Here is a 13,172-nt window from a genome sequence, read left to right as displayed (position 1 = left end):
GAAAGTGTCCCGCAATTCTTCTGGCCACCGACAGCATCTCTTGCACGCCCCTGTCGTTTTTTTTAAAATTCTGCACCACCAAATTCAAGGTATGTGCATAACATGGGACGTGCTGGAATTTGCCCATATTTAATGCACACACAATATTGCTGGCGTTGTCCGATGCCACAAATCCACAGGAGAGTCCAATTGGGGTAAGCCATTCCGCGATGATCTTCCTCAGTTGCCGTAAGAGGTTTTCAGCTGTGTGCGTATTCTGGAAACCGGTGATACAAAGCGTAGCCTGCCTAGGAAAGAGTTGGCGTTTGCGAGATGCTGCTACTGGTGCCGCCGCTGCTGTTCTTGCGGCGGGAGTCCATACATCTACCCAGTGGGCTGTCACAGTCATATAGTCCTGACCCTGCCCTGCTCCACTTGTCCACATGTCCGTGGTTAAGTGGACATTGGGTACAACTGCATTTTTTAGGACACTGGTGAGTCTTTTTCTGACGTCCGTGTACATTCTCGGTATCGCCTGCCTAGAGAAGTGGAACCTAGATGGTATTCGGTAACGGGGGCACACTACCTCAATAAATTGTCTAGTTCCCTGTGAACTAACGGCGGATACCGGACGCACGTCTAACACCAACATAGTTGTCAAGGCCTCAGTTATCCGCTTTGCAACAGGATGACTGCTGTGATATTTCATCTTCCTCGCAAAGGACTGTTGGACAGTCAATTGCTTGGTGGAAGTAGTAAAAGTGGGCTTACGACTTCCCCTCTGGGATGACCATCGACTCCCAGCAGCAACAACAGCAGTGCCAGCAGCAGTAGGCGTTACATGCAAGGATGCATCGGAGGAATCCCAGGCAGGAGAGGACTCGTCAGAATTGCCAGTGACATGGCCTGCAGGACTATTGGCATTCCTGGGGAAGGAGGAAATTGACACTGAGGGAGTTGGTGGGGTGGTTTGCGTGAGCTTGGTTACAAGAGGAAGGGATTTACTGGTCAGTGGACTGCTTCCGCTGTCGCCCAAAGTTTTTGAACTTGTCACTGACTTATTATGAATGCGCTGCAGGTGACGTATAAGGGAGGATGTTCCGAGGTGGTTAACGTCCTTACCCCTACTTATTACAGCTTGACAAAGGCAACACACGGCTTGACAAATGTTGTCCGCATTTCTGGTGAAATACTTCCACACCGAAGAGCTGATTTTTTTGTATTTTCACCAGGCATGTCAACGGCCCTATTCCTCCCACGGACAACAGGTGTCTCCCTGGGTGCCTGACTTAAACCACCTCACCATCAGAATCCTCCTTGTCAATTTCCTCCCCAGCGCCAGCAACACCCATATCCTCCTCATCCTGGTGTACTTCAACACTGACATCTTCAATCTGACTATCAGGAACTGGACTGCGGGTGCTCCTTCCAGCACTTGCAGGGGGCGTGCAAATGGTGGAAGGCGCATGCTCTTCACGTCCAGTGTTGGGAAGGTCAGGCATCGCAACCGACACAATTGGACTCTCCTTGTGGATTTGGGATTTGGAAGAACGCACAGTTCTTTGCGGTGCTTTTGCCAGCTTGAGTCTTTTCATTTTTCTAGCGAGAGGCTGAGTGCTTCCATCCTCATGTGAAGCTGAACCACTAGCCATGAACATAGGCCAGGGCCTCAGCCGTTCCTTGCCACTTCGTGTGGTAAATGGCATATTGGCAAGTTTACGCTTCTCCGACGACAATTTTATTTTAGATTTTGGAGTCCTTTTTTTACTGATATTTGGTGTTTTGGATTTTACATGCTCTGTACTATGACATTGGGCATCGGCCTTGGCAGACGACGTTGCTGGCATTTCATCGTCTCGGCCATGACTAGTGGCAGCAGCTTCAGCACGAGGTGGAAGTGGATCTTGATCTTTCCCTAATTTTGGAACCTCAACATTTTTGTTCTCCATATTTTAATAGGCACAACTAAAAGGCACCTCAGGTAAACAATGGAGATGGATGGATACTAGTATACTTATGGATGGACCAGCGACTGCCGACACAGAGGTAGCTACAGCCGTGGACTACCGTACTGTGTCTGCTGCTAATATAGACTGGATGATAATGAGATGAAATTAATATATATATATATATAATATCACTAGTACTGCAGCCGGACAGGTATATATATTTATTATGTAATGACTGATGACGGACCTGCTGGACACTGTCAGCTCAGCAGCACCGCAGACTGCTACAGTAAGCTACTATAGTAGTATGTATCAAGAAGAAAGAGAAAAAAAAACACGGGTAGGTGGTATACAATTATGGATGGACCAGCGACTGCCGACACAGAGGTAGCTACAGCCATGGACTACCGTACTGTGTCTGCTGCTAATATAGACTGGATGATAATGAGATGAAATTAATATATATATATATATATATAATATCACTAGTACTGCAGCCGGACAGGTATATATATTTATTATGTAATGACTGATGACGGACCTGCTGGACACTGTCAGCTCAGCAGCACCGCAGACTGCTACAGTAAGCTACTATAGTAGTATGTATAAAGAAGAAAGAAGAAAAAAACCACGGGTAGGTGGTATACAATTATGGATGGACGAGCGACTGCCGACACAGAGGTAGCTACAGCCGTGGACTACCGTACTGTGTGTGCTGCTAATATAGACTGGAAGATAATGAGATGAAATCAATATATATTATATCACACTAGTACTGCAGCCGGACAGGTAGATATATTTATTATGTAATGACTGATGACGGACCTGCTGGACACTGTCAGCTCAGCAGCACCGCAGACTGCTACAGTAAGCTACTATAGTAGTATGTATAAAGAAGAAAGAAAAAAAAAAAACCACGGGTAGGTGGTATACAATTATGGATGGACGAGCGACTGCCGACACAGAGGTAGCTACAGCCGTGGACTACCGTACTGTGTCTGCTGCTAATATAGACTGGATGATAATGAGATGAAATCAATATATATTATATCACACTAGTACTGCAGCCGGACAGGTAGATATATTTATTATGTAATGACTGATGACGGACCTGCTGGACACTGTCAGCTCAGCAGCACCGCAGACTGCTACAGTAAGCTACTATAGTAGTATGTATAAAGAAGAAAGAAAAAAAAAAAAAACACGGGTAGGTGGTATACAATTATGGATGGACGAGCGACTGCCGACACAGAGGTAGCTACAGCCGTGGACTACCGTACTGTGTCTGCTGCTAATATAGACTGGATGATAATGAGATGAAATCAATATATATTATATCACACTAGTACTGCAGCCGGACAGGTAGATATATTTATTATGTAATGACTGATGACGGACCTGCTGGACACTGTCAGCTCAGCAGCACCGCAGACTGCTACAGTAAGCTACTATAGTAGTATGTATAAAGAAGAAAGAAAGAAAAAAACCACGGGTAGGTGGTATACAATTATGGATGGACGAGCGACTGCCGACACAGAGGTAGCTACAGCCGTGGACTACCGTACTGTGTCTGCTGCTAATATAGACTGGATGATAATGAGATGAAATCAATATATATTATATCACACTAGTACTGCAGCCGGACAGGTAGATATATTTATTATGTAATGACTGATGACGGACCTGCTGGACACTGTCAGCTCAGCAGCACCGCAGACTGCTACAGTAAGCTACTATAGTAGTATGTATAAAGAAGAAAAAAAAAAAAAACACGGGTAGGTGGTATACAATTATGGATGGACGAGCGACTGCCGACACAGAGGTAGCTACAGCCGTGGACTACCGTACTGTGTCTGCTGCTAATATAGACTGGATGATAATGAGATGAAATCAATATATATTATATCACACTAGTACTGCAGCCGGACAGGTAGATATATTTATTATGTAATGACTGATGACGGACCTGCTGGACACTGTCAGCTCAGCAGCACCGCAGACTGCTACAGTAAGCTACTATAGTAGTATGTATAAAGAAGAAAGAAAAAAAAAAAAACACGGGTAGGTGGTATACAATTATGGATGGACGAGCGACTGCCGACACAGAGGTAGCTACAGCCGTGGACTACCGTACTGTGTCTGCTGCTAATATAGACTGGATGATAATGAGATGAAATAAATATATATTATATCACACTAGTACTGCAGCCGGACAGGTAGATATATTTATTATGTAATGACTGATGACGGACCTGCTGGACACTGTCAGCTCAGCAGCACCGCAGACTGCTACAGTAAGCTACTATAGTAGTATGTATAAAGAAGAAAGAAAAAAAAAAAACCACGGGTAGGTGGTATACAATATTATATATATATTATATACAATTATATATATATATTAAACTGGTGGTGATTATTAAACTGGTGGTCAGGTCACTGGTCACACTATCAGCAACTTGCAAGTAGTACTCCTAAGAAGACAATCACAATATATATTATACTGGTGGTCAGTGTGGTCACAATGGCAGTGTGGCACTCTGGCAGCAAAAGTGTGCACTGTACGTTATATGTACTCCTGAGTCCTGCTCTCAGACTCTAACTGCTCCCCACTGTCAGTGTCTCCCCCACAAGTCAGATAATACAGTCACACTATCTATCACTTCAGCAAGTAACTAGTCTAGTACTCCTCCTAATGCTCCCCAAAATTACTACTGTGTCTCTCTCTACTGTCTCACTCTCTTCTCTATAAACGGAGAGGACGCCAGCCACGTCCTCTCCCTATGAATCTCAATGCACGTGTGAAAATGGCGGCGACGCGCGGCTCCTTATATAGAATCCGAGTCTCGCGATAGAATCCGAGCCTCGCGAGAATCCGACAGCGGGATGATGACGTTCGGGCGCGCTCGGGTTAACCGAGCAAGGCGGGAAGATCCGAGTCGCTCGGACCCGTGTAAAAAAAAATGAAGTTCGGGCGGGTTCGGATTCCGAGGAACCGAACCCGCTCATCTCTACTTCTGACACCATGTTTTGTTCATATGTTTGTAAATCCAGTCATCAGGACACAGAGACATGTGAGTTCACTGCTGTGCTTTTTATTCCATTCCCAACTCCAGGCACACTGCACACTGCACCACCCACTTCCCAGCATCCCCCTGGTCCCAGGGACCATCACTAAAGATTCAGGCTTACACAGATTAGTAAGGGAGTGTCTACAAATATTAAGCATTCTAATACACTAACATCACAGTAATGATATGCTAATATGACGCACTTGTCTCCTCCTTGGTCAGGTATGTTAGAACAATATGTAACTCGCCTGCATGGTAGAGCTCTATCCAGTGGTGTTCATATAGCAAATTAAGACTATTCCATGGCAGGTGGAAGTTCAGAACCTCCACCCACCAGAGGGGATGGTATGGCGATCCCGGTGTTTTGGATGCAGGCGGGTCAGAATACCACCTGCATCATCCCGACGCACAGGATGCCGACACTTACTAAGTAAGTATGCTAACCCTAACCTCCTACCCCCCCTAACCCTCCCTTCCCACAGCCTGATCCTAACCCCCCAGCCTAACCCTAACCCTCCCCATTGTTGCCTAAACCTAACCCTCCCCGTAGGCTACCCTCCACCCCCACAGCCTAACCCTAAGTCCGAGTGGGCCAGAGATGCGAGTTGCCGGCTAAACTTGGACTTTTTTTTTAAAAGGGCAATCATTTACAGGGCATGATTTTGCCTTGTAAATGAATGCTGCTTTAAAATAACGTCCAAATTCAGCAGGCAACCCACATCTCTGAACAATTTACACAGCATTATATCCTGCACCAGATCTCCAGAAGGCTATAAATACATTAGAGAGCGTACAAAGAAGGACCACTAAAATAGTGCATGGTCTTCATCACAGAACTTAAGGCCCATACACACTTGTCCATTTTGAGTTCAAAGTAGCTCACTTTTGGCATTTTGAGCTACTTTGAGTATGGGCGGGCGATGAATGCTGATGCACACTCCCATATTATCGCTGTCCACTGCCGTCCAACGAGCGATTTTCCGCCCAGCGATGTTCACATCATTGCTCTGCATACACGCTGGGCAAAAACGCCCAGTGCGTATGCACCTTTAACGGAAAAACTTAAAGATCTTAATATGTATAGTTTGGAGCAGAGAAGGGAGAGGGGAGACATGACAGAAGCTTTCAAATATACCAAGGGTTTTAACCGCGTGCAGGAGGGAAACATTCTATAAATAAAGAAAAGTGTTAGAACTCAAGGACACAGTGACGAAGCAATAGGCCCCGCAGACCACTCGGTGGCTTGGGGGCGCGGGTGCCTGTGTTATGCAGATTCCATGCGGTCTGGATGTCCATATGGAAATCTGCTGAAAATGCCCATCCAAAAATGGTCACCGCCTAGGAGGAGAGGTACTACTGGACCTCTAGTGTCGGTCAGGGAAGCACAGTGCGTATATCGTTACCCGGAAGTGCCGGATGGGCCAAGTGGTTCTTATCTGCCGTTACATTCTATGGAGGATATCCAATTGTCCCGGTAATTTACCAGGGCTAATTGTCCAGCTAGGGGCTATCTAATTAGCCCCGATAAACCGGCACGAACGGTGGTTTATCAGGGGCTACCTGATGCTGCACCAGGTGCTGGCTCCTGACAGCTCCTGATGCAGCGCTGCAGAGCCGGCTCCCTCCAGTCACATGACCGCTCCCCATGTGACCGGGGAAAGATGGGGGATTCAGGTCGTGGGGCTGCCCCGGCATCCCCGCCGGGGCTAAGCGCCAAGTGTCGGCTCCTGGGCCGTGGCGCCCTCCCTGAAGTCCCAGCCTGCCGCTGCTGCGGCGGGCAAGGGACACTGCAGGTCGCCGCGGTTACCGGGGACTTTGTTTCGCCTGCCTCAGGCAGGCAATACCAAATCCCCTGAAACAGCCCCGTTTTCATGCGAAAATGGTTCTGTTTGTACCGAAAACACACAGGTTTCACTGAACCTGTGTGTTTTTGAGAGGTCAGCTTTTTTTTTTTTTTTTTTTTACGGGCAATCCATATTGGATAGCTTTTTAAAAAAAATCAGTGAAACGTCGGAAAAAAGGACCCGGTGATTGGATATCCCCTGTGTTTCTATCTATAGATTGTAAGCTTGCAAGCACGACCCTCCTACCTCTATGACTGTTATTACTCAGTTTTATTTTATCACTGTTGTTCCAATTGTAAAGCACAATGGAATTTGCTGCGCTTTATAAGAAACTATTAATAAATAAAATATGATACCGGTGTTAAATGTTGGTTTCTGCACCTAGGGTGATTACATCTCCGTTTGCACACCTCATCTCGTAGGCTGTGGATTGATGTGTGCAAACTGATATAATTACCCTAGGGGCAGAAACCAACATTAACATCGGATTTATATTGACGGCTCTCCAGCTCAGTTCTATAAATATTATTCATTCACTTGTGACCATACTAATGGTTGTTCGAACGTCACTATTTATTTGTATCCATTCCTATGATCAACCCTAAGCTGAGTATTATTATGACATTCTGAATGTCAGTTTTATACTGTATATATTTGCATTTTTTAAGTTGAGTTATAATCTTTTATATTACATAACAAGCCTCTTGCCATTTAACAAGGAGCAAACGTATGTGCAGTGAACATTTTAGCTATATTGCTGTTGTACTCATGTAAAAAAAAATATATATGTACACACATATCGCGTGTGGCCCGGCACTCTCAGCATAATAGGATTACTCCGTCTGTTGCCTTCCGTTATTAGGAGAGCATAGCAACTCCCCAAATGTACCAATCTATGAACGGCGGCACTCAGAACAAATGAGACATGAAACTGCAAGTTGTTGCCAACGTTTCAAAGCAGACAGCTATTTCGTCAGGGCATGAACAATACAAACATACACTCACCCATTTAAGTGCTCACCATCACCACGCCGCTTCCCGCCGCCGGCCTCCTCCGTTCTGTCGTGCGCGGGTTGATGACATCACCGTGCAACCCGTCACCATAGAAACAACTGTAAACAATGTTTTACAATATGACAGTGCTTGAGATGTTACAAATAAACAGAAATGGAAACATATAAATTGCACCAAAGTACTATATATCTTGCTGAAACAGCTGCTAAATAACCATAGTTATAAAACTGCTCATAAAATACACTGAAACATTAAGGCTATAGAAAACTATGTAAACCACTATTTTCATTAAGCCCTTTCGGGCTGAGGGAATCAAGCAAAAATATCCACCTGGCCTCACGCTGCCTAAGCAGCTTAGAACGATTACCTCCTCTGGGTGATGCTGGAATATGGTCTATTATTTTATGCTTAAGTGAGGTAGGGGAATGTCCTGCCACGGCAAAATGCCGGGCAACAGGTTGTTCGCTTTTTCCAGAGAGGACGGCCTCCCGGATCGCAAATCTATGTTGTCCCATTCTAACCTTAAATTCGCAGTTGGTCTTGCCCACGTAGTATTTACCACATGGGCATATCAAAACATAGATTACAAATTTAGATGAGCAAGACAAATGATGATAAATTTTGAATGTTTGATTTTTAAAGGGATGTTTAATCACATCCCCAGTCAGCATGTAACTACAAGTTACACACCCAAGGCATTTGAAGCAACCCGGTTTTTTATTGCCCAAAAAGGTGGTGGGCTTATTCCGTTTACCAAACCCCGTAATGTCAGTACGCACTACGAAATCACGGATGTTCCTGCCACGTGAATGGCAGCACATGATCTTTTTATTGTCTAAACCCGTAAGCTTTTTATCGGAGGCAATAATTGGCCAATAAGTATTGACAGCATGTCTAACCTTATCACTAGCTAGATTGAACCTGCTGGGCCAAATAATCCTATCGGAATTAGACTTAGCTGTTTTAGATTTAAGAGTATCCGTTCTAGGGATTGCCAATACTTTTCTTTTAACCTCTAAGAGTGTCTTTCTGTCATATCCCCGTGCTTCAAATTTATCCACCATTAGATCAAGTGAGTATATAGCCTCATTATCATCACTGCAAATGCGTCTCGCGCGTAAGAATTGGGAGAAAGGGAGACCTCTACGTATAGGCATTGGATGATGACTAGTCGCCTGCAACAATGTGTTGCGATCAGTGGATTTAACGAATAAAGATGTTTAAATTTTGTCACCACATCTTTGGATTCTAACATCCAAAAAATCAATGCTATTAGTATCCAATTTGCAAACCAGTTTAACGGGACTATCACTGTCGTTATGTCGTTCAATAAGGGATTGCAATGAATCTATATCTCCCAACCATAACAGCAGCATATCATCGATATAGCGTGAGTAATGCAAAATTTTACTAGAAATATTGTAATCATTAAAGAAAATATCCCTCTCCACTGAGATCATGTAAGCATTTGCATACGACGGGGCCACCGAGGACCCCATCGCACACCCAGCTAGTTGAAGGAAAAATTTACCATCATAATAGAAATAATTCCTACTTAGTACCATTTCTAATAAACAGCAAAAGAAATTGACGTCAGGTCCCTTATACCAAATGTTATTAGTAATAAGTTGTCTAGTTGCTGCAATGCCTTCGGCATGCGGTATACAAGTATACAGCGAACTGACGTCAATACTGCTGAAAATAACATAGGAGGGAAGTTTATCCAACTTCATCAGTTGTAATAATAACGAGGTTGTATCCTTCAACACATATGGAGCATTTTGTACACAAGGCTGAAGATATGTGTCTAAATAAATAGACACTGGCTGAAAAATAGAACCCCGGGCTGATATGATAGGTCTGCCCGGGGGATTCAACCTGTCTTTGTGCATCTTCGGAATCGTGTACAGAATAGGCTTAATGGGACAATCAGTCATTAGCAAGCGAGCTACATCATTTGAGATAATACCGTTATCAACTGATTGCAACAAAAACTTATCAAGCTGTTTTTTAAAATCATCTGTAGGGTCACAAGGCAATAAACGATAGGTAATGTTATCAGATAACTGACGAGTGATTTCATTTTTATAATCAGCTAAATCTTGAACAACAATCGAGCCGCCTTTATCAGCGGCCCGTATAACAATATCTTGTCTAGAACCTAGACTCTGTAAAGCTTGATACTCTGCTTTTGAAATGTTGGAATGTCCCCTATCAGACCTTGAATGGTCAGTATCTACAGCAGAATCAACCAATCGGGTAAAGGTCTTAATCGAGGCATTATTTGATAAAGGATCAAAGCTCGAAGGAGCTTTTAATTTACGTAATTCAGGTGGAATAATGTCTTGTTTGTTGTTAGAGGCCATAGTCCCAAAATGTTCCCGTAATTTGAGTTGTCGGTTTAATTTGAACATTTCTGTTTTCCAAATAAACGGATCGAACGAGGTGGTAGGTACAAAGTTCAATCCTTTTTTGAGGACAGATTCCTCATCACTGGAAAGTGGTGTGCTCGAAAGATTAAATATTACTTCTTCCTGGGGGCCGATGTTTTTTTGGGATTGCCGCTTCCACTGGCCACCTCTTCTGTTGTACCTCCGTCGGCTGCACGGTATTTCGCCCGTGTTCTCATGCCTAAAGGGAGGGATCTGTATTTTCTACCACGTCGGGGACCTTGGTCACTATCGCTAGCAGAGGTGGCAGTTTCATTCGTGATATTAGACGATTTGTTATAATAAAACCTTCTGCTATTTCTCTGCTGTGCGGACTGATTTTGTGGTCCACCCGTCAACCAGCCATAAACATTATTGGTATCATAATCGCTGTTAACCTTTGCAAATTTTTCACGTTTATATCGCAATAGGTCAGTTTTATAAGACTCAAGTTGGGTGGATAATTTGTCAAGCCAATCACAGGTTTTATCCTCCTGTAACGTTTTCTTGTGAATTGCCTCATATTCACTAATTTTAGATTTTGTTAAATTATGCTCCCTGGTAGCCTCTTCAATGACTAGAAGCATTAAATCCAGGGAGCATTTATTTAAAATAGCCACCCAACGTTTGCAAAAGGTAATGTTATGTCTCCCAATCGTGGGCATGTTCTTAACTCGGAATCCACGTGGCAATTTTTTAGCAGTAAAATACTCAGAAAGAGTGGCTCCATGATAGTAAAAATCTATCTCACGTTTTTTAAGTTTTAAAAGATCTCTATAAACATCTTGAACAGGAATGTTATCAGTCACTGAAAAAACTTTTTCTTTGTACACAATATTTCCAGCATCAGAATCAGAAAAAGATAGTACATCTCCAATGTCCAACACAACCCTAGACGGGATATCAGGTATAAAGCTTGCATTTTCCATGACAAACGTTCACAGCAACTCTGCAACACACTGTGCAATAAAATCAGCACGAATGGATTAAAACCAACTCAGTTCCTTATGCTGTACCACTGATAAACAGGTAAATGAAACCAGCAGTTTGATGAAAATGAGCCCTTTTAAATCACCGCAAGGTGCCTGAGCAATGACAAGAACTATTCCCAAATGGAGAAGTACTTGCTTGTGTATATCGCGTGTGGCCCGGCACTCTCAGCATAATAGGATTACTCCGTCTGTTGCCTTCCGTTATTAGGAGAGCATAGCAACTCCCCAAATGTACCAATCTATGAACGGCGGCACTCAGAACAAATGAGACATGAAACTGCAAGTTGTTGCCAACGTTTCAAAGCAGACAGCTTTTTCGTCAGGGCATGAACAATACAAACATACACTCACCCATTTAAGTGCTCACCATCACCACGCCGCTTCCCGCCGCCGGCCTCCTCCGTTCTGCCGTGCGCGGGTTGATGACATCACCGTGCAACCCGTCACCATAGAAACAACTGTAAACAATGTTTTACAATATGACAGTGCTTGAGATGTTACAAATAAACAGAAATGGAAACATATAAATTGCACCAAAGTACTATATATCTTGCTGAAACAGCTGCTAAATAACCATAGTTATAAAACTGCTCACTTGATCTAATGGTGGATAAATTTGAAGCACGGGGATATGACAGAAAGACACTCTTAGAGGTTAAAAGAAAAGTATTGGCAATCCCTAGAACGGATACTCTTAAATCTAAAACAGCTAAGTCTAATTCCGATAGGATTATTTGGCCCAGCAGGTTCAATCTAGCTAGTGATAAGGTTAGACATGCTGTCAATACTTATTGGCCAATTATTGCCTCCGATAAAAAGCTTACGGGTTTAGACAATAAAAAGATCATGTGCTGCCATTCACGTGGCAGGAACATCTGTGATTTCGTAGTGCGTACTGACATTACGGGGTTTGGTAAACGGAATAAGCCCACCACCTTTTTGGGCAATAAAAAACCGGGTTGCTTCAAATGCCTTGGGTGTGTAACTTGTAGTTACATGCTGACTGGGGATGTGATTAAACATCCCTTTAAAAATCAAACATTCAAAATTTATCATCATTTGTCTTGCTCATCTAAATTTGTAATCTATGTTTTGATATGCCCATGTGGTAAATACTACGTGGGCAAGACCGACTGCGAATTTAAGGTTAGAATGGGACAACATAGATTTGCGATCCGGGAGGCCGTCCTCTCTGGAAAAAGCGAACAACCTGTTGCCCGGCATTTTGCCGTGGCAGGACATTCCCCTACCTCACTTAAGCATAAAATAATAGACCATATTCCAGCATCACCCAGAGGAGGTAATCGTTCTAAGCTGCTTAGGCAGCGTGAGGCCAGGTGGATATTTTTGCTTGATTCCCTCAGCCCGAAAGGGCTTAATGAAAATAGTGGTTTACATAGTTTTCTATAGCCTTAATGTTTCAGTGTATTTTATGAGCAGTTTTATAACTATGGTTATTTAGCAGCTGTTTCAGCAAGATATATAGTACTTTGGTGCAATTTATATGTTTCCATTTCTGTTTATTTGTAACATCTCAAGCACTGTCATATTGTAAAACATTGTTTACAGTTGTTTCTATGGTGACTGGTTGCACGGTGATGTCATCAACCCGCGCACGGCAGAACGGAGGAGGCCGGCGGCGGGAAGCGGCGTGGTGATGGTGAGCACTTAAATGGGTGAGTGTATGTTTGTATTGTTCATGCCCTGACGAAAAAGCTGTCTGCTTTGAAACGTTGGCAACAACTTGCAGTTTCATGTCTCATTTGTTCTGAGTGCCGCCGTATGTACACACACATATATATATATATATATATATATATATTTATTTATAAATGAATAAAAGCATAAAAAGACGAGGCGGCACTCAGAGACTTTCAATCAACATGAACGTGTATTA

This window comes from Pseudophryne corroboree, chromosome 2 (genome assembly GCF_028390025.1).
Source record: "Pseudophryne corroboree isolate aPseCor3 chromosome 2, aPseCor3.hap2, whole genome shotgun sequence".
In the NCBI taxonomy this organism is placed as follows: domain Eukaryota; kingdom Metazoa; phylum Chordata; class Amphibia; order Anura; family Myobatrachidae; genus Pseudophryne; species Pseudophryne corroboree.
This window is presented reverse-complemented; position numbering follows the sequence as displayed.